The sequence below is a fragment of the Herpailurus yagouaroundi genome, unplaced genomic scaffold (assembly GCF_014898765.1).
Source record: "Herpailurus yagouaroundi ecotype Mexico unplaced genomic scaffold, PumYag 183, whole genome shotgun sequence".
Classification (NCBI taxonomy): Eukaryota; Metazoa; Chordata; class Mammalia; order Carnivora; family Felidae; genus Herpailurus; species Herpailurus yagouaroundi.
Genome location: NW_024412414.1, coordinates 15,469,331 through 15,491,774, shown reverse-complemented (window position 1 = coordinate 15,491,774; position 22,444 = coordinate 15,469,331). Strand labels below are relative to the sequence as shown.

Sequence of the window (22,444 nt, the reverse complement as noted above, 5' to 3'; positions counted from 1 at the left end):
ACAAAAGAAGGGTCCAACTTTTAAGCAAACAGTTTCTAGAACCCTGTTGGTTCTTTGGCAGCAAAGTGTTGTTCTGTGTAATGTCTCTCCCCATCAAAACCCGTCTCAGGGCATAAGTGCAATGTGAGGTCATTTGGAGCCACAAGCTAATCTACAAGAATCATCTGGCATCATATGCAAATGCTTATTATTTAAAAAATGCAGTTCTGTTTATACTGTTGGAGTCTCTAAGTCCTCTTCATTATCCATTCATGCTGTCTGTCTGGATGTGTTTTCTGATATTTGTGTGAGGACGTTGCCTCTGCTCAATGTGACTCAGGGAGAAAATATTAGGCTCCGATGCCCTATGTTGTCATGATTCCCATGCCAGGGGCTTCAGGAATGATGTTTCCCACCAATAATTACAGTAGCTGCCAAGGGATGGAGGAGGCAGGCACTGGCCCAATTACAGAGCAGCTAGTGAGAGTTCCAGAGGCTTTGTGGAAATTCAACTGACTCCTGGGGCAGTGGGGAAAGGGCGGGGAACTAGAAGAGGCATGGGGAAGAAGCATGCCTCCTGCATCAAAGATGCTTGGATCCTGAGCCAGGAGAGGAGGGAAGTCAAGGAGGCTGCATCCACTCTGGTGAATAGTTTTAGGAGTGAAACATGGAAAAGGAAGAATGGAAGGGATACATGTGACACACTAGGGGGGAGACAACTAGATGGAGAAAAGTCACTGGACAAGGGGGCCACAGAACTGGGTTCTAGCACTACAATTCATTCAGTGTGTGATTTTAGACCAATTATGTCCACTTTTATTATGTATCTTGTGTAAAAGAAGACCTCCAACTAGCAAATGTTCTGAGACTCATAGTCTTTTGTCACTACTTGTGATTTGAAAAATGCACACCTCTAACTCATACTATTTCAGCTCTATGCACAGCAGAAAAGAAAAAGGGTGGGGGGAGGAGAGAGGGAGACAAGGGCCTGCTTCCCACTCTGGAAGGGCATGTGTGTCGTGGCTTCAAGGAAACGGGTGTCTTTATCTACATTTGGTCTCAGACCCCAGAAGCCTCCCATTCCATGAGAATCTCACCCTGCTGAGTAACATCCTGATGTTTAAAGAGACTTGTGTTAAATCTGAGAGTGGTTTAAATTATTATTTTTTGTACAACATAGGTTCTAATAAGCCAAATACTCCATTTGATACTCAACCAAACACTTGTTACTCTGGTGCGATGCTGGAGGAAAAGAGACCCACCAAGAAGGGAAGGAGGGGGTGAAATTATGAAGTCAGTCTTCATCTTAGAGCCTCTGTTTGTGAGGTGAGGACAGTCAAACAAATAGCTAATTTGTACTGAGGTCGTTCTGTGTGCCAGGTACCATGTGGGACATTTTATACATACTCTTTTCTTTTTTACAACAATCTCATGATTCATTCCACAGCTAACTCATTTTACTGCCCACCTACTAAATGCCAAAAACTCTCCTGGACTTCAGGGGAAGAGCAGTAAACAGAAGAAAACAATGATTTTGCTCTTTTGAGGTTGAATTCTGGTTAGGGGGGAGAGATGAGAAACAAATAAGTACATGTGATGTTAGGTGGTGAGAAGCACTATGAGAAGGTAATAAAGAATGCCAGAAGAACAGGTGGGTGGTTAGAGAGGCGTTTCTGGTGAAGTCACAGAAGGAAGGGAGCGAGCCTGGTGCTGGAGCAGAGAAAGCAATCATATTCCCTACTATACAGATGGGGAAACTGAGCTTCCCACGGTCCCTCATTTAATAAGCTGTGATGATGCCACTAGATCCCAGCACAGCATCTGCTTCCCATCTTAAAAGGACAGCAAGTCAGAGGAGGGCTGTGAGTACAAGCAAGTCTGGCACTAAAAACTGCATGAGTCTATTAACAACACGCCATTGCTTTGTCTGTGTAATGCCCGAGCTGGCTGGGTTCTTCTACTATACTGAGCTAAGAGAATTGGCAGATTGCACTGGTATTACATAGAAAAGGCACACACTTTCTTGGAGGTCTTTCCCCTTATTTCTTCCACTATTGAACCTCTGGTTACAAACAAAGGGACAGGGAGGCATGGTTTTCACCTAGTATTCACCAAGTGACAGGGGCTCCTCAAAGAGGCTTCAAGGACTTTTTGAAGAGATGACAGGGAGGGTCAATTGGTAGGACTCATGGTCACCGATGTCTTCTTCACTCAGGGCAGTAGTGGTTTTATCTCTATAATGTACTGGGGCTCTGAAATGAAATTTCTGGGACTAGGATGAAAGTTGAAAAATACATGAAAGCCTTGGTTTCTAGTGTTTTTGAGCCATCTTAAAAATTTGGTTTTAAATGCAAAGTTTCTTAAAAAGTTCCCAGTGGAATGATAACCCTAGGGGATAGCTTTCAAGTTGTGAGAAATGAACGGTGTATGCAAGTCTTCTATTGGATGAGAAAGCCAGGTGATCCAAATAACTGGTAAGCAACTCTGATCAAAGATTTGGAGAACCCATGGAAAGAGATCGCTGTTACTATACTTTTCTCTGTCCTCTCCCCTAATGAATGTGGTATACACCACACACACACACACACACACACACACACACACACACACACGCCTGTGTGTACACATGTACACACAAAGCATGGGACTGTAAGGAAGTTTTTAAAAAAATACAGAAGTGTCAGGTGAAGAGGGACTTCTTCCACTCTAAACATTTAATAAAATGTATAATTTCCATATGGGCAAAATTAGAAGCCTCACCCATCAGGCGAATCAATAGTAGTAAGAATTGGAATGAAGTTGTGAAAGCCAAAATTTGGTGTCTAATCCACAGTTTATAGAAAGACCATTTCCTATTATTTCCACTGTTGTGGCTATTTGTTAAAAAAAAATAAGGACTATTCAGAGCTAACAGATGCCTCTGGCTGTGGCATGTGTGCTTGTATATGTGTGAGTGTGGTCTCGGAGAAGAAAGATCTTTCTGCCTCCCACTTTCTTTCTGAAAGGCTTTTGGGAGCAGGGAGTAGGTTCTCATCCAGAGAGTGAGATCAGCGGTAGTGGGTTTGCCTTTGGAGATACCTCCTTAAAGGCAGGTTGTTGCCTCTGCACTTTCTCTTTCCCCTGTCCCATGAGCTGGACCTTGGATGTGTAATGTGAGCCACCTTTAATCAGGTGGATGAGAAATCGCACTAGAGGATGACAGAGTCATCTTTCCCTCAAGGGAAAAGAAAACTACATATTTGGATGATTTCTTACAAAGAAGCTACCTACAACCTGGACCCTGTGAGTACCTCTGGAATATTTCAAGAAAGAGAAATAAACCTGCTTTATTTGAGCTACTGTATTTTTGTGTTTTTTCCTGCTTTCTCTGTTTTAGAAATTTATCTTATACTCCAACCAATAACCTATTGGATATAAAATAAAATTAAATGTTGATTTGGCTCCAGATTGCTAAATTTTTGAATTCTCTCTTCAACTGGCCAACACCACCCTCTTAGATCCACAGGGGGAATTAGATAGGTAGATGAGGATTTGACCTCAAACTTTAGTCCTCTACTGAGCTTGGGTTGAATCATACAGAGCAGGTGTTACAAACTCAGTCTGCAAGAGGGGTTGGGAAGATAAGTGCAAAGAAACAAAGCTGACTGGATAGGGTTGCACTCAGTGGAGAATGTGTGACCCATCTAAAGGACTGTTATTCAGAAACATGGGCTTAGTATTTCTTGATATTTTTATCTTTTTAAAAGAAAATGGAAATCTAGATTTATTTATAAAGTCAAATTCATACATTTTAATTAATAGGCTACTTAAAAATTTTTAAGAAAACATACTGTGTGCACCAAAGAACTAATCAGATAACTATTGACAAGATAAGCTTATTCCAGACCAAGTGTGTATAGCCAGCAAAAGACTCCATCCCAAAAGTAAGAGAGGTTAGCTTCATGTCCTGAGTGGACATGGTATGGGCCATTTGATCAAACAGTTTTGGCCTAAGCTAATAGTTCTGGAGTCTGTTTTATAATCAGTGTTCTAGGTTCCAAACAAAGGAATCATTAGTACCAGAGAAAATCAATAACTTATTGAAATGTCACAATTAAGCAACTGGGAGGTTAGGAAGAACAGGAATCCATGTAACTCCTATAGTCTTGGTTTTTCTAATGAGTAGACACAACATCAACTATCTTTTGATTCTGTCTTTGACATCTTAACAGAGCACCATGCTCAAGATAACAACTGCTAAATGGCTCTGAATAAGGGACCGGTTAACTATATATAGTTAATGAGCAGGCTGCAGCCATTGGAAAGAATGTGGTACATCTCCTTGCTACCAGGGGAAATGGGGCACCATGGATGATAGCCACAGAGTAAAGATGGAGAAGATCCACAAGTGAAAAAGAGGGTGCTACTCTTCTAAGAATGGGAAAAATATTCCCGGTTATGCCAAAACAGTAGATAGCCATTGTAATAACACTTCCCATATGGAGATTCCTTCCTGCCATTTTGTGAAACAATTTTTTTTTTTTCTGAATCTCACATTTTGAAAAAAAATGAAGTTTAGAAGTCTAGAAAAAGAAAACAGTATTATAATTCTCCTGTGATAATAAAAGATTGACATTACTTAGAGACATTACTCTTCAAAGAAATCCAATGATGTCAATAAGAAGAAAGCAAGAGCAGGAAAAGTTGATGCAAAGTTGAAGGTCAAGGTCAATGTTTCTGGTCACTAGGATGGGGTGAGAAGGAGAGAAGCAACCACAATCTCACTGGTTTGGCTTGTAGCTGGGCCCTGTCCACTCCTAGCGGTGCATTCTTTTGATAAAGTGAATGCTAAGGTTATTCACTTGGTATCCTCTGTAGTAAACCTGTAAGTGGTGTTCAAAGAAACAACAAGATTTGGAATAAAAATAAGTCTTTAAATTGTCAGTTCTACTTAGAGCTGTTAACCTTACCAGATGAGTAGCATGTTAACATTACTTATAGTTACCCAGTAACGTTCCTACACGTTTTCCAGTATTTGGGTATTCAAGCTAGACTATAGTTCATTGTGAATATTACTAAATGTATGTATCTTTCTTATTAAGGATTTTTGATATTTCTAATAATTAGTTAGGTTGCATGAGGAATGTTGGATTTATGACTTGGTGTATTCCAAAGAATTCTAATTTTTCCCCCAATTCTCTAACACTAAATCTGTCGGGAGTTTGGAAACTGCACTTGCCACAGGGAAGAAGGATTGTCCAAAGAGAAAGCAAAGGAGGGAAACAAAGAGAAGGAATGCTGGCCAAGTCTCCTCAAGAGGGAGAGCTGAGGCAGGTCTATACTATCCTAGCCCTAAGAAGTCTCTCTAAGAGAGACTCTTACAAGGGAAGACCACCAGAGGGGTAGATCACATCAGGCTCCTCCTTTAGGGAGAACTAAGAGAGGAAGAGGATATGAGTGCATATGTGTGAATTGGGAGAGGGGAGGAGGGAAGGAAGAGAGCAGAAATGAGCTTTCTCAAGGGGCCTAAAGAATCCACTAGGAATTCCAACTTTTTTTTTTAGATTGGAGAATTGTCCAAATGTGGATTTGGATGTTCCATCTGGGCTGACCAGACAAGGACCAGCTGGATTTGATTGTCCCCATTCTCCCACTAGAAGTGGGTGCACCTGCACATGATTTCTCATGGGGGAGTGGATCTCTTCTGTCCGGGAGAGGCTGCAGCTGCTCATTGGCCCCAAGGTCTCTAGGAGCTACACGGTTGGTTTCCCAGACAACTGCTATAAAAAGTGAGAGTATGCTGTGGAATTTATCCACCCAAATTCAGGGGAGATCAAAAAGAAAATGCCCACCTGGTGGGAAAAAGAGCAGCTGAATGAGCCCTTAGGAAGAGGTCTGTTTTATCACTGACTTGGATGACCATTCCGAAGATACACGAAATGAATCTGTGAGTGGCATGAGGCTGAGGTGTACAGTGAATATGTGGCTGTACAACTAGAATGTAGATGGAATTTCACAGGCTGAAACAATAAATGGAATCTACTAATGTTGAACCTCTTATGGATAGTGTGTCAAGTCTCAGCCTTGGGTCCAAACACTGTCCAAGTACGAGCAGCAAAGAGACTTTAGAACTTAAATAGACAGAAAATAGTTTGAATGAAGAGTGGACGGGGCAGTCAAAAACTTACTATCATATGTGATGAATTAACAAGAGTAGCTGTTGTGAATATTGAATAAGATACCAGTTGCAGTGCCTGGAATATATTAAGTGTTCAATAAATGTTAGTTACTATTGCTGCTGTGGCCACTGTTGGCTCTTGTTGACAACAGGGTAAAGACAAGAGGAGAGAGTGCTGAACCACTTTAAGGTTTCTGGATTTTCTCTCAGCCTTCTGTTACCTCTTGTCTTTTCTTTCATGTTCCTCTTAAATGTTCCTCAGTGCTGTTGGGATGGATCAAAGTAGCGTTAGGAACTGGGTAGGGAGAGGGGCTATAATCAGGAACCAACCTTTTTTTTTTTTTTTTTTTTTTTTTTTTTTTTTTTTTTTTTTTTTTTTAAATTTTTTTTTTTTTTCAACGTTTATTTATTTTTGGGACAGAGAGAGACAGCATGAACAGGCGAGGGGCAGAGAGAGAGGGAGACACAGAATTGGAAACAGGCTCCAGGCTCTGAGCCATCAGCCCAGAGCCCGACGCGGGGCTCGAACTCACGGACCGCGAGATCGTGACCTGGCTGAAGTCGGATGCTTAACCGACTGCGCCACCCAGGCGCCCCAGGAACCAACCTTAAATCCTTCTGTCTAGGGCCATATCAGAGGCTTTATATGGATTATGTGGTTGAATCATCTCAACACTCCAAAGTTAGCAGTGGTAATTTCCCTATTTACAAACTAAGTCTGTACTTCTCCACAACTAACTAAGGCTCAGAAAGTGGCTTCACTGATATTTTAGAGTTAGGAGGGGACAGAGCCTGGACTTAAACTTAGCTTTATATTCTTATACATGGCTTTCACTTTGTGATTTTGTCCCCACTGTAGCAGCCAGCTTATTCTGGGTCTGCAGCAGGGGTGGTGGGGATTGGGGTGGAAATGGGGGGTTATGGATGGGTTTTGGGTGGTTTAGGGAGGGGAGAAAAGAAGAAAGGGATTAAACAAACCATTTAGATGGCTACATCATTCCCAACAATTAAAAAATGTTCTTTCTCCTCAGAGAGGCTCAACAATAGTATGTTTGCCTTTAGTTCCAGAAAAGGGGTTGTATTTTGGACTTCTCAACTCATCCCCAGTCTCTGATGGGTCCAATGAAATACTTCCAATTTTAAGTGACCCTTCAAAGAAAACTGACCAGTGAGATCAATTGCTAAGTTTTTATTTTCCTTTCTCTTCAACCCAGACAAAGCTATCATGTCCTCAAGTTTTGCTAAAAAGAAAAAGTTTACAGGAAGAAAAATGTTCTTCCTTTGGAGATAAAAATAGCATCTGCTCTTTTGAGAGCCAGTCAGCAGCTGGAGGAAATTATTTATCTCTTATCTCAGATCCTTTTCTAAGTCTGCTGGTCACCTTTCTGTTTAATTACTTTTGTCATTATGATTTAAAACCACCACAATTTTAGCATCCATTACTTCAATAGCACTTCCATGTTCAGATTTTTTACTCAGCTTTAAAATTTAGCCAAGTTATACCACATAGCAATTTTAGGAACTCTCTTCACCCTGTTCTAAACACTTTACTCTAAAAACAATAGCTATCACTTTAGAACAAAAGTCCCTAAAGGGTTAATGACTTAACTGATATTGCAAAATTTCAACAAATTCTCTGGGTTTGAATTAAGTCACCCTTTCCCAAAATTATGTAGGAAAAACAATCAAGTCTACGAGGCTATCTTTGTTTTCTCTTCAAATATTATATTTTAAAATAAATTATATTTTGGGGGGACATGGGGAAGAACACATTTACAATGTGATCTTTATTTAATTTACAGAAGAGTTTTCTGGTACCCACTGGACTCAGGGTAGGCAGAAACCTTATTATTAACTAAAATTTGAGAACTCTGTAGCATGGTAACTTTGAAGTGGCTCTTTGTTGTGGTTTGAATTCTAGGATGGGAGAAAAAGCTTCCGGCAACCTTGGGGAATTACTTAACTTTTCCTGTATTTGTTCCTCACCAATATAAGAAATTGCTCTCTTCAGCATTGGGAGTAGTGAAGCATAGTTTAAAAATAAGAGCTGGGAAGTTTTTCTTTTCCCTTGATTTCTCTTACCTTGGAAAAAAGGAACGAGCTTCTAAACAAAATTTTTTGTCTCTCTCCTTGGTGATTGAAAAGTATTGATACAAGAGAGAAAACAGGGAAGGGGGGGATGATGAACAACAGAGAGAGAAATTGGGAGAAGTCTACTTCCCACTGTCAACACTCAGATCAGGAGACTGACAATTACTAATGAGGTGGCTAAATGGTGAATTATTAACCAGAGGGTGATTATGCTAGGGACAGTGTTCTATTAGGGCTACGCTAAGGTAGCAAGGACTTGCTTCTTACACTACAGCAACAGTGAGCATTTAATAGCACTCTACTAAAGTATTTTTTTTAAGTTTATTTATTTTGAGGTGGGGAGGAGCAGAGAGAGAGACAGACAGACAGACAGATAGAAAGAGAATCCCAAGCAGGCTCCATGCAGCCCAATGTGGGGTTCAAACCCATGAACTGTGAGGCCATGACCTGAGCCAAAAGCAAAGGTGAGACACTCAACCAATGGAGACACTCAGGTGCCCCTTTACGAAAGTATTTTGGTCACTGTGTTTGTCATTTAGATTTGAGAAGAAAAAGAGTATTATCATCATGCAATGACAACTGTCACTGGAAGCCTGGAGGAAGCTAGAGAGGTAGAGCTGACCATAACAGCACGTATGTAGGGCAGAAAGTGTGGGAGTGTACTTAGCAGGCCCAGCTGCCCTGTGAGAATTTGGTTGCTAGGGACAAATCAGAACAGAGCAGTTTCTCATATTTTTGGGCTGTTAAGTTCCCCCTTTGGGGGAGTTGGAAGCTAGTCTCATGGATTCAAGATTGGAATCATTCAGACAGAATGAGTCTCACAAAGTCAACGTTGTCAGTCTCCTGCCTTTGGGAAGGATGTACATAAAGGACACAGGAAAATGAATGTTCTGTGGCAGACACTTTTCCCTTGATAGGGCATTAAATGTAATGAAATAACAGTCTGGGGCTAAGCCTCCATTTAAATTCACAAATGTAATTTTCAGTTTCTCACTGAAATTGAATGTCTCATTGCCTAATTTTTGAGTTGATATTAAACAAAAAGAGTTCTGGAATTCCAAAGTTTCAGTTCATAAAGTAAAAACTAAAGATCATAAAATCTTGAATTATATTTTACCTTTCAGATATAAAGTTCAATGACACAGTTCTGTTATACACATTTTAGAACTTTTCTTTTCAAATGACCATCCAAGAGCCAAAATTATCTTTGCAAAACTAAATGCTGTCCACATTTGGCATGCACAGTAAGTTCTTTCACCTTTGTAGTTTTAATTTTCAAAATACTTGATCATCAGAATCAATACTCTTGCTTTCCATTTTGTACCCACTTAAAAATAAAAGGTTAGGGGTGCCTGGATGCCTCAGTTTGTTAAGTGTCCAACACTTGGTTTTGGCTCATGGCCTGACCTCAAGGTTCATGGGTTCGAGTCCCATGTTGGACTCTGCAATGGCAGTGTGGAGCCTGCTTGGGATTCATTCTCTCTCTCTCTCTCTCTCTCTCTCTCTCTCTCTCTCTCCCTTTCCCAATAAATAAACAAATAATTTTAATAAACTCAAATAAATAAACTTAAAAAAACAAAAATAAAAGCTTAATATCTAAGTTCAATAATGCATTTAAAGTATGCTATAAGCTCTACTTAAAAAATTTTTTTTTAATGTTTACTTATTTTTGAGAGAGAGAGAGAGAGGGAGAGACAGAGAGAGAGAGAAACAGAATGTGAGCAGGGAAGGGGCAGAGAGAGAGGGAGACACAGAAACAGAAGCAGGGTCCAGGCTCTAAACTGTTAGCACAGAGCCCTACGTGGGGCTCGAACTCACAAGCCTTTGAACTGTGAGATCATGACCTGAGCTGAAGTTAGCCACTCAACTGACTGAGCTACCCAGGCACCCAGTAAGCTCTACTTTTTAGGCAAAGTTTGTCATACTGTCGTTCATTGGGCCAAAAGTCAGAGCGAGCACAATATTTTGAAATGTTTGTTCAGTCAACATACCAACGTGTATTTTTGGCTCTTGAGTGCATTAAGGTTATCAAGTTGTGAATGCATGGGCTGTACAATGTTTGGGGACCATTTGCATGCCAGAGCACCCTATATTTATAAAACCACTTTGCTTTTTTGAAACATTTCAGATTGACTCTTACAAAAGTACTCTATTTCTCTGAGAAAACACTTTTGAAGGAACATGCATATAGCAAAGGACAAAATCAGATGTGTGAGCTGGCTTTTCTAACTGCAGTGATGGTGCCATCAGAAGCTGGAGGTTGAGTTTCTGTTTTCAGTGTGGAGAACATTAATTTTCGTTCCAGTGCAATGCTTTTCCAATTCAGGCAATGGAATCTTAATTTCCAACTTTCAAGTTTTTTCCCCTTATAAAGTACTTAGTAATCTGGTGACCACTCTCGGATTTAAAAGTACTTGGAAGATAGTTTCCTTTCTTAAATTTCACATACATCAATCAAATAGACTAAACACAATATAAAACCCATTGGACTCTGATGAATGTGCTGTATGATGGTTATGAATGGGGACTCTGAAGTTGGGGAGGCCTGAGATGGCACCCTAAACGCCATCTGTGAGACAATGGACAAGAAAAACAAACATTGTGTGCCTCAGCTTCTTCATCTGTAAAATGGGAGATCGCAGGGCTTACTCATAGCTGTTTGGAGAATTAAATGATAGCACGCATGTAAACCTTTCAGAACAGGACCTGACTCAGAATATATGCTAATATTTTGTTGAATTCATACCTACCAGTGGACAATCACTCTGGCTTCTCGCTCATCAATCATTCTTCTACCTATCCACCATGAATATTTATTTTGTATATACTCCACTACTTTAAGAGTAATTTCTGTCAGTTTAAAACAAAATAACTGATATAATATGATGAACCCATTAATAAGAAAGATAAAACCTGAGAGACAGATGGACACATTCTACTGAAAATTCCTGGTTTAAGGAAGACATAGCAATGAACACGAAACTTAGCTCTAAGATTCCTGCAAGCTAGAGAAGAGAGGAAGTATAGCACAGGGAACTATAGATTATACTGATGACTAGAAGAACAAATTCTGGTTTGTTTCCATTACCAATAGCTGCCAAACAAGCTGACCTAACATCTGTGGCTAAAATCATGATGAGTCACCAGTTTTCAGAATTCTGTGGGTTGGCCGAAGGACTCTTCTGCTAATCTTGCTTGGGTAGCACATGTGGGTCACACACTGAGAGGCTGACATTGGCTGGGGTTGTTCATCGGGAATCTTGGTTTATGTCCCCATGGCCAACTTGAGCTTCCTCATAACATGGCAGTCTTTTTTTTTTTTTTTTTTTTTAGTGTTTATTTTTGAGAGAGACAGAGTGTGAGCAGGGGAGGGCAGAGAGAGGGAGGGATACACAGAATCTGAAGCAGCTTCCAGGCTCTGAGCTGTCTGCACAGAGCCTGATGCAGGGCTCAAACTCATGGACCACCAGATCATGACCTTAGCCAAAGTCAGACGCTTAACCAACTGAGCCACCCAGGTGCCCTTATGACAGTCTTAAAGTAGCATTCCAATAGGACAAGCCCCTGAATGCAAGGCTCTGCTCATTCATCCGTGCTAATGTCTGACTGATGAAATCAAGTCATAAAAGTAACAAGCCTAGAGTAATATCAGTTGGAATTCCAGGAGGTATGGTTCACAGAGTCCATAATCTATCAATTTCTTAGGACATGCCAAGTTAGACATCTGGGACTCATTAGCACCCATAACTGTTTTTTTTTCTTTTAATAGCTATCTTCATGCTTCATATCCTTTTTACTATTAAACCTTGTTTCCATGTGTTACATCTTTTTTCTCTCTAGTGACACCACCAGTGCAAGCCTTATAAGCTCCTATCTGCCAGCACCATAATGATTTTGTTAGCCTTCTGCCTCTGGAGGCCTTAGAATAATTTTCTCTGCCTTTTTGTTGATGACTCTCTAGATCTTGCTTGCTGAAACAGAAGTTTAGCAATAGTCCTGCACATGTTGTCCATGGATTCAAATGCTTCAGCAGATCTCCTGTAAGCTATGATGAATTACTCACAAAATTATTGCAGTGTTCAGGTGTGAATCATATCAGCTGGGGGAATATCCAAAACGCAGACCTCTGGGTCTATCAAAACTTAATCTACAGAAAAATAAGAGCATATGAGGCATTTCAGGAACATGAAGAAAGACTTCCCTCTAAACTATACTCTCCTGCCCTTCTTCCTTCTGACACTGATTTTTCTTTCAGTATTTTACTTACCCTTGGCCTGTTTTGCCTTCAAATATGAGAAGGGGTAAGAAAATGGGAACTGTAAGCAAACAATTTTGGGTTTAATTCTCTCCATCTTTTGCCAACTGGTCGACTTTGAGCAAATCACTACACCTGCCTGGACCCCTCTTTCTTCATGGGCTAAGGGGAGATAATTTCCTACCTCATATCGTTATGGTAAAGACTAAATGCCTGAAACACAGTGAGAATTCCACTACTTATTCTTCTTCTTTCTTCTCATTCTCCTTCTTCTTCTTATGGTGCTTTAGGCTGTGTTTAAGAATAGACCCAATGTGGGGCACCTGGGTCGCTCATTTGGTTAAGCATCCACCTTCAGCTCAGATCATGATCTCACAGCTCAGAGCCTGGAGCCTGCTTCAGATTCTGTGTCCCCTCTCTCTCTGCCCCTCAGCCACATGCACTCTCTTGAAAATAAATAAACATTAAAAAAAAAAAGAGAATAGAGCCAATGTACAGGCAAACAGAGTTGACAGATGGGAGAGTGACTCAATCTCTGAGTACTTTGCTTGAGTACTTGGATCCAGCTGCGCCTGAAGCCATCTCCCTTGTTGGACTTTTTAGTTACTAGAGTTGACACGTTCCCTTTGTGTTTTAAGCCAGCTGAAACTAGAGGTCTGTTACTTGCAAGAGAGGTCTTGACTTATGTAGAATCCAAACGTGCTCTGTATCAGTTTTATCTGATGAATGTCATTAAAATATAGTTTCTTTCTTTGGCCACTGAAGATTCTGATTTTGTTGGCTTGGAATAGGACCTGGGAAGGTGTATTTTTACAGCACCCTAAATGAGTTACACATCACTAGCCTGTACATCACCTTTAGGAAACTGCTTCCTTCAATTCTGAGTTCCTTATTTGGCAGTCCCTACAGGACTTTGTAAGCTATCTTGCACACAGAAGGCCCACTGGTCCATTAAATATTTGTTGAATTGAATACACATTCCAAGAACATGAGTAAGGAGAAAGGACAGATTGTCTCGATAGGCTGATTATATAAAGTTGGGAGGACAGTTAAAAAGAAACAGATTACTTCCAGAAACTTCTAGCATCTCAGGGTAACTACCTTGCTTGAATGAATTTCATACAAATTAAAAATTCTATTCAGTTTTCTCCTTCAAGCTTTGATGATTTGCCTGTGACCAATTTATCACATGGCCTTGGACCTCTTTCCTGACAATTTAATGCTTCATTTTTTTATTTGTTTCAAATTAAGACCTCTTTGCTCCATATAAAGATTTCATGTTAGGGTTGCCCTTTATGATAAATTTTATTTCATCTGAATGACTGCCTAAATAGAAGTTTCAGTTGCATTCCAACCACATCAAGGGGTTCCCAGAGAAAAATAGTTTCATACATTCAGGATCCTGACAAATGGGGTGGGAATCCTCCTTTACTAAAGGCAGGCAGTAAAAGGTGCTACTGATGGAAGCATTACCAGCACAGGCTATCAAAGTGGGAGAGACATCAGAGCCCACCTGCGATAGAACATTGTTCCATTTATTGAATGCACACTTCAGCAGTTTCTTGCTCCTGGCCCCACAAATATTACAATGGCTCTTTTGGAAAAAAATGCATCTGAAGCCCTGCCTGGATGGATTTTTAAGAGTTATAGACTAGAGTTGACAGCGTGACCACAGGAAAAGATTTATTCCAAAGACGTTCAATGGGAACCACCCATCATCAGCACTGAAAGGGAGTCTGAAAGATTATTTTTAAAAGCAGCATTGCATTGATGGTTTGGATTCCAAAGCTAAAGGACGCCAAAGATAACTCATTTCAAACCATTGGAATTAAATTAGAATCTGAACATTCACAAGCCAGAAAAATTAACGCATGCAATCACATCTTAGAGGTCCCTCTGATCAGATACGTTATAACGTATCAGTGAGAGAAATCATCGCACTTTAAAGATCAGAACAAGATCTGTACTCCCCTGGAGATGTCCTTCTGTGTGATCACGGTCAACCACAATATCAAAGCCGGGGTTTCCCTTAGTGGAAGAAGAGATGCTGAGGATCTGCAGGAGAGAGAAAAAGACCCCATCCTTCCTGCTAAAGTGACACATCTTTTTGTATCAAAGAAAATTTTGGCAACACATAGCCCAGTGATGCTTCACCTTGGTTTTATGGATCTGCTGTGTGGAGAAGAGGGTCAGTGGTGAAAGCTTACAGCATCACTGGAAAATGAAACACGTAACATTTTGCATCTGCATGTATATGAGATTTTCGGTAGACAGAACCACTGAGAAAGAGGAAGAGTTATCAATTTTCTCTCTCTTAAACCATTTTATGGATGGGATGTTAAGGACTACATGGACAAGCCCAACGTCACCCAGCAAGTAACCTGAAGAACTGCCTTGGGGTTATGATAACAGCTGGGAGCCCATTTGTGAACATGAGGCTAAGGGGACAGGACACCCTACAGCGAATGTAGCCCACAGCCCTGCTTATTTGACCTGCAGTGCTTTCTCCATTATGAAAAGTCATGAACATCCCTCTGCTTCTCAAAAATTGCAAGATGTGGTAAAATAGAGCCCACATTTCATTGGCGTGTGTCCACCAGCTTGACTCAGTTCTTCCCACTTTCTACCATTTTGTGCCCAGCTACTTCCCTGATTTTCCCTGCCCTCCCTGGTTGCTGTAACACTGGAATTCATGGTTTTGGATGCCAAGAATCCTGGAACCTGTTGAGTCCCTTGGAAGGTTTATAAAACTCCTTTGGATCTGGTTCTGTGTCAGGATGGTTTTGTGTGTGTGTGTGTGTGTGTGTGTGTGTGTGTGTGTGTGTGTGTGTGTTTATTTTAAAAATAGCCAAATCACAACAGCTTAGAATAAGAAATGTTTAGGGGTGCCTGGGTGGCTCAGTCAGTTAAGTGTCTGACTTCGGCTCAGATCATGATCTCACGGTTTGTGGGGTCCAGCCCCATGTGGGGCTCTGTGCTGACAGCTCAGAGCCTGGAGCCTGCTTCAGATTGTGTCTCCCTCTCTCTCTGCTCCTCCCCAGCTCATGCTCTGTCTCTCCCTCTCTCTCAAAAATAAATATTTAAAAAAATTAGGAAAAAAAAGTATAACAAATGTTTAATGCTTGCTAATGCTACATGTCCCTCAGTGTTGGGACAGGAGCTCTGCTGTTATAGTCATTTAGGCATAATCTGACAAACAGCTACTGTCCCAAATATGACCAGCAAGAGTTCAAGGTGGTCTCACGCTGACAAATGCTTTGGCAGGAAAGTGACGCATGCAGTGTCTGCTCAGGGCTCATTGGTCAGCATTAGTCACATGGCCCCAACCTACCTCAAGGGGCTTGGAGGGGTAATCCTATAGCGTGTGCAGAAGGCAGAGGCTGAGGAATATTTAGTGAGCACCATTCGTTCCTTCTGTTACCTTAGTTGTGGAAACCTGCCCAGGTTTGAGCACTGGTGTGTAGTTTCTGGAAGAGCTACATTGCTTTGGGATGCTTTGGGATACCTTTTCTACAGTGACATAGTACTCTGTGCATGAGGAACATGGAAGCATGTGAGGTTCTGGTGTCCTATTGATACAGGTGTCAAAATTTTGTGCTGGCTTCAGTTCCCAGGCTTTTACTGTGCACCACTGGTTAAGTGTGCTGTATATCTGAGCCTCAGTTTCCTCAGCTTGAAGAATAGCACCCTACAGATTTGTGGAGATAATTACATTAAATGAACTTTGTCAAGTCCAATGTATCCATCAATGGTAGCTGTGGTTGGTGGAGGTGGTACATCTTAGTAGTTGTAAGAATGGGTTTACAAGTAGCTATGTGACTTTGGTAAAGTCACCAACCTTCTCTGAGACTTAATTTCCTCATCTTCAAAATGGGAACTCACTATGCTATGTATGAAAAGCCCCTTGTACAAATTAAGCACTCAAGAGAAAAATCATATTTCAGTATTTAAAATATATTCTTGGGGCGCCTGGGTGGCTCAGTCAGTTAGGTGTCTGATTTTGGTTCAGGGCAACATCTCACATTTCATGAGTTCAAGCCCCTTATCAGGCTCTTTGGTGCAAGCATGAGCCTGCTTTGGATCCTCTATCCCTCTCTCTCAAAAATAAACATTTAAAAACAAAAACAAAAAGGGGTGCCCGGGAGGCTCAGTACGTTAAGCGTTCAACTTCGGCTCAAGTCATGATCTCGGGGCTCCTGAGTTTGAACCCCACCTCCGGCTCTGTGCTGACAGCTCAGAGCCTGGAGCCTGCTTCAGATTATGTCTGTCTGTCTGTCTGTCTGTCTCTCTCTCTCTCTCTCTCTCTCTTTCTCTCACTCTGCCCTTCCCCCACTCACAGTCTGTCAAAAATGAATGTTAAAATTTAAAAACAAAAACATATTCTCATATGGGTTAGTATGTGGATGCCCCACTTCTTTCATTTCTTTAAAAACAAAACTCTAACACTGATTTGCCCTGCTGACCACTATCACTGTCACTTGATTTAAGCTTCTTTTTGGCATAACGTGTTCTTACGTTACGACCTTCTTGGATATAAACCACTTTCTGGCTGGGGCTTCAGGCCTCTTTGGTGTCGCCTAATGAGGCTGAACTCTATTCCAAGCACTTGGCAGCCATGCTGATCCCTGATCCACATGGTACATTTGTGAAGCGGTCTGGGGAGCTGCCATCAGTTTCGATCAGTGTTGAGCAGCCTGAGAGAAATTATGGGAACCCTTACCCTTATCTACCTAAAGCCTCCTTGAAGAATCAGTGAACAAATTGACTTCAGGAAATCAAGCAGGTTACTCTCTGCACCACCCCCCCTCATAGGTCTTCTTGTGACTATTCTGGACAAGTATACAAGACATCTAAAACCGAAACCTGGTTCCCTAGATGTCTGTCTCCAAGAAAAACACCGAAGGATGAAAAAGCCTGTCTTTTGGGAGACTGTTAAGTGCTTTATTATTTTTTGTAATTCTCCAGACACTGCTCTGTGAGGTGGTTCTATGTGTTTCCATTTTCAGATGAGGAAACTGAGGCTCAGAGAAGTTAAGCAACTGTCCAAGGTCACACAGGACTCAGCGGAGACCTCAAATTTAAACAATGCCCGACTAGCTCTACTCTAGCATGCAATTTCTCCTGCAGGGGAAAAGTTAGCTGCAAAACCGTTAGTTTTAGAGTCAACTTCGTAATGTGGCCATAGAGAAGTTAAGCAGTTTCTTGGAGAGATAAAACAATTTGACCATTTCACAGCTGCTTGATGGAGGGAATTGTCTCCAAATCTCGTGTTCTTTCCCTGATTCTATCCAGCCTCCCAAAGCAGGCTGATTCTTGGTTCTAATGTTGACTCCCTGGGCTTCTTCAGGTTTCCCCAGTCACCAGGAATCTGAGGGACCGGCTCAGGAATCTCCCCAACTTGCTCTGTCACTTAAACACCTACTTCATATAAACACTTCTCCGTGGGGACCACATAACATGGCTCCCCCGCTGCCAAGTGGATCCACATATTGAATCCCTCTGCCAGCCAATAATCACTGTACTTTTTCATCTGCCTTATATACAGGCAATGTTCCACTCCTGAGCTCTGACTGACACAAAGTATGACACCAGTCCTGCCCAGGCAAGCTGCTTCAAGCCAACTGGAAGTGAGTAACCCTGGATTCTGGGCCAGGGGGAGAGAGATGAGGTCAGCACGGCAAATTTCAGCACCCAGATTTCTTTACAGAGGAAGGAAGAAGGAACTTTAGAAAGGACACTCTCAAGCGTGCCCCAAAGATCCTGGCTCTCCCCCAGCTATGGGCACATCAGAGTCCTTCTGGATCAAGCTGGATGAGGCTCTGAGGGCTTTTTATGGAGGGACAGGACTATTTCCCTACATGATACGGAATTTGGTTTTGGAGGTGTCACGAGATCCAAAGCAGGCCTGACATGTTAGACCTTAGCTGTTTTCAGCTCAAGTTTTTGTGGATGGGGGTGAGGCAGAGACACAAAACTGGTGGCTCTTGGTGTAAATACACAGCTGGTAGAATACAAGATTCCACAGCACCCTAGATATGTCTTAGGTAGAGCTTCCTTAGGTTTTGGGGGTCTCCAAAGCTTTAATTTTTAACTCCAGAGCTTTACCTTTGTAGACTGAACTTTTAAATTAACAAGCGTAAACAGCCCAATTCCATCATTAAGGAAAGTAATGGCGGAGGTGAGGAGAGGAGGGTGCTGGGAGGTGCAATGATTCTTCTGGACTCTTGATAGTTCCTTCCTGTGCAGGGCATGTATTTGGCAGAAAAAAAAGTTCTGGCCCCTCTGCCACTTGACTGGCTCTATTCCAGGGAGGTGGAGGGACCTACCTGATTGGGAAGAAAAAAACCAGACCTTCTTCTTTGTGTTTTTAGGTATGAACTGATCAGGAGAGATGGGAGTTCTTCTCAGCTCATCCACACTGTAAATCTTACCCAGCAACACTGCCTTTGCTGTTTGTGTTAATCTACCCAGCAGAGGCTGGCAGGGAACGAGTTCCTAATTCCACTGCACCCACTTACGTGCAAACATCTCCCATCCTAGACTTTGGCTGCCATACAAGTTATAGCTGGATTTTCCAACCTGCAACTCTTTTGTCCTATGTCTTTGTTCAGAATCCAGGTGGAGAAGGGGGTCATATTTATTAGGTTTTGATGATGGTTAATTTTAATGTGTCAACTTGGCTAGGCCACTTTACTCAGGTATTTTTGTTTTTGTTTTTTTTTTCCCAAACAACAGTCTAGATGTTGCTGGAAAAATATTTTTTAGATGTGATGAATATTTAGGGGCATCTGGGTGGCTCACTTGGTTAAACATCTGACTTCGGTTCGGGTCATGATCTCACGGTTCATGAGCATAGGGCCCTGTGCTGACAGTTCGGGGCCTGGACCTTCTTCAGATTCTATGTCTCCCTCTCTCTCTGCTGTCCCCTGCTTGCTCACTCTCTCTCTCTCTCTCTCTCTCTCTCTCTCTCAAAAAAAATAAATACACATTAAAAATTTTAAAAAAACGATGTGATTAACTTTTAAGTCAGTTGACTTTAAGTAAGGCAGAGTAGCCTCCATAATGTGGGTGGGCCTCATCTAATCAGTTGCAGTCCGTAAGAACAAAGGCTAAATTTCCCAGAAGAAGCAATTTTGCCTCAAGACTGCAACATGAAAACCTGAGTTTCCAGCCTTAAGGCTCAAGACTGCATCAAATCTTAATCTCCAGCCTGCTAGCTTGCCCTAGATTTAACGCTTATTAGCACCCACAAATATGTGAGTAAATTCCTAAAATAATTACCTGTATGCTTACTAAATTCCTAAAATAATTACCTCTCTCTCTCTGTCTCTACGAGAGAGAGACAGAAACACAGAGAGAGAAAGAGAGAGAGAGAAAGAGAGAGAGAGAGAGAGAGAGAGAGAGAGAGAGAGAGAGAAATAATCACAGTGGCTGACCTCACTAAGCCCTCAATCTCACAACTACTTACAAGGTAGACAACTGCATTTTTCCCATTTTATAAATGAGGAAACTAACACTTAAGAAAATTAAGTAATTTGCTCAAGTCCATGCAACTAGAAAGTGGAAGCATTTGAACTCAAATTTTCCTGCAAGAGTAAGTGATATTCTTGATCATTATACCACATCAGAAGACAAAGACATAGTCAAAGCTATGATAAAATGTATACAATTAAAATTAAGTTGGGTATTCTCTTTTGATCATGGCCAAGTGAGGCAAATCCTTGTCTAGCAATCATCTTGTAGTGCGTGCTTCTATTCTGAGGTTGTATGAACTGATCACATGTTAAAGCGGATACTAACAGCCCAGGGGCTGATCCCTTGGCCAGCCCTCTCAGTGTCTGCAGGGTCTGGCTGGGTTCTGATTGCTCCTGCTGTATTAGGTACTCTGATATTCACCGTAATGAATAACTCTCAAGGCTTGCTATGTAGACTACACATACCCTTTTTTTAAAATTTATATCTAGAATTTGCCATTATAAAAACTTACAATATTAGCAAGAACAACAGCATGAAGAAATAAGGTAGCTTCACAGATAAATTTCAACTTTGAGGATTTAGTTTCATGTTCAACTATGCATGCACTTATACAAAAGTCATCTAAGAAAGATACTGAGAATTTATTCTGTGCATGTCTTTTATTTCATTCACTTATTTATTCAAAATTAATTATGGAATTCTTAACGCACGCTCTCTTTTCTGAGGGTCACTCTCCCAAGCTTCTCCCTTTGTTTTCCTACACAAACTAGTGTCCTTACAATCTGCCCACAGTGATATTCAAGGATCTCCCTTCCACTCAGACTTTTTCGTATCCACTGCTTGAAAATGTATCTAACTTATTTCTACCCCCGTTACAGTCTTGCTCTCTACTTTCCATGATGATACTTAGTTTGATAAACTAATACAGAGAACCAGGTTAATGGATAATGAATAGCCTAACAGTAATCCAGTGCAGGTAACATGAATTTTAGAAGAAATATCTTTTGGAAGCACACCTGCTCCATGCAGAAAGAGTAGCTTTTATGCCAGACATTTCAGATCTTATATTATGGGGGCGTTTTGGTCAGATGAGCTTTCTCAGTGTCCTATCAAATGCATGACCTGTGTTGAGGACAAAACCACCACCTTATGAGAAGCTAGCAATATGACCTCTTGGATGACTTCATTCTACTTTCTGTTGGGATGATTTTTATCACAAAAGCAAAAGAGAACCAAGTATTTGCATTAAGAAAATCATGCGTGAAATATTTATATAAGATCTAAGATCATGGTTAAAAGAGGACAACGGTTTTCTTCCAAGGATCTCCTCTCCACTTTCATGAAAATCTTACTTGACAGGTGGAAGCTACCTAATCAAGATCTACTCTCTTTGTGTTTTTCAATGGCTGAACCACCATTTTGTTAGGGTGATGAAAACACCTTATTTCTTAGCCTCCATGCATCCAGTCAGTAGTGTGTTTCAACAGATGACCAGTAACGAGTAGCATGTATCCCCCAGGAAATTTCTTCAAGGACACAAGACTCAACTAGGAGGGGCTTGTCTACTGCTTTTCCCTCTTCCTCCTGCTTGGAAAGCAATCATAACATTGAGACATGAAGCCACATAATAGCCTCGCAGACCATACCCACAGGACAAGCTTGGTGACTAGGGATTTATCCTGTCAATACTGGACTATCTACTTCTAGAATTCTTTTGTGTAATATATAAATTTCCACCTCATTGCAACCACTGTACGTGTATATGTGTGTGTTCTATATAGCTGTCATTATAACTAAAACATCGCTCATTTAATATTAAAATCTATTACATGTATCATTCCAATAATGTTTTATTAATGGGACCAACTGGGATTTTGAGTTTATTCACAACTGACCGTTCGAATCACTTGGAAAATGAGTGATTCATGAACTTTTGGGTCCTGGGTGCTGTGTTTTGTTTTAAACATAGATCTTCAATTTCTGTTGTTGCCTGACCATTGCTATTCATGGATTTTCCAACAAATTTATCAAGAAGTCATTGTCCACAGAATGTAACTTTCACTTGAGGTGGAAAAGCCGCTTCTTCCCCGCCTTCCTCCTTCTTTGTTTTCCCTCTGAGTTTGAGTAAAATTGTGCCTGGTGTAATTTATTGAAACCTACCCTCCATTTTCTAAACCCTATCTGTCTTGGAGAATTTAACACCTGTAAGACGTTTGTTACTCTCACTTGTCCTAATCAGGAACTCAATAAAAAGACATTTTGACATCTTGGAAAGAATGAGGTTTCTGAACTTAAGCTGATCTGTTAAACCAGTTAGTTGAGCAAGGCCGGATGAACCCTCAGGAAAAATCATGAAAACTAAATTAAACTGAACACAAAAAGCAATTTACCAGCAATGAACCTAATTCACAATTTGCCTCCTCCGGAGAAGAGTATTCTGCCTTGGCTGCGTGCCAACCAGAGCTCCATGCGATAATCTATAGGAT

At 41.1% G+C, this 22,444-nt stretch overlaps 1 long non-coding RNA gene across 1 annotated transcript in view; it reads right to left on the bottom strand.

The window, feature by feature from the left end:
- Positions 1-22,444, bottom strand: part of LOC121041351 (uncharacterized) — a 284,372-nt gene that overhangs the window by 82,698 nt on the left and 179,230 nt on the right. The gene's annotated exons all lie outside the window — the stretch shown is intronic.